We start from the raw sequence: 800 nt of genomic DNA, 5'->3' as shown, positions 1-800 counted from the left end.
ACACACACACACATATATATATATGTGTATATATATATATATATATATATATATATATATATTTACACACACACACATATGTCTGTGTGTGTATGTGTACACACACACACACACACACACACACACACATATATATATATATATATATATATATGTATTTCAAATATATCAAACTATTCAAACTATCCAAGTTCGCGGCAACAATTATACGGACGAGTGAGAGGTCACAGTCGTCCGGTGTTTCGTCAGCTTATGTCTGATATATATATATATATATATATATATATATATACTCTGTAATTTCTTTGATGTATGTATTTCGAAGAAGATATAATAAAAACCGGTCAAATACATCTCTTGTATTGCGAAGATATTAATTCTTGTTCATACCTTTTTTTACATTTGTCAACAGGAATACGGTTCATCCTTCTCACGGTATGAATGGCGAGTGGGTTGCCCCTCCCTGGGTTTTTTTTTCACAAGACGCAAGATCCAGAGTGTCATGAATCGACGTTGTTTCCTGATAGACTGCTTGGCTGAACAGGTGTTGCCACCTTCAGCTCCAAGCCAGTTTAAATCCAGCAAGCATCCCTGATAGTGCTCGGGCCTACCTTGTGAAAACCATTAGGACCCTACATCATCGACTCTACGGACGAACTCGTGGGCGAATGCCTTCCCCATGTGCTGGCCCTCCAACTAGAGTAGGAAAATCAAACTCAGCGAGTCAAACACAAAGCAAAATTACATCGTATATGCAGCAAGAGCAGATGGAAAAGCTGGGTAAAGTTATCTCTCTTGGA

The sequence above is a fragment of the Penaeus chinensis genome, chromosome 8 (genome assembly GCF_019202785.1).
Source record: "Penaeus chinensis breed Huanghai No. 1 chromosome 8, ASM1920278v2, whole genome shotgun sequence".
Classification (NCBI taxonomy): domain Eukaryota; kingdom Metazoa; phylum Arthropoda; class Malacostraca; order Decapoda; family Penaeidae; genus Penaeus; species Penaeus chinensis.
Note: the sequence above shows the minus strand (reverse complement) of the source record.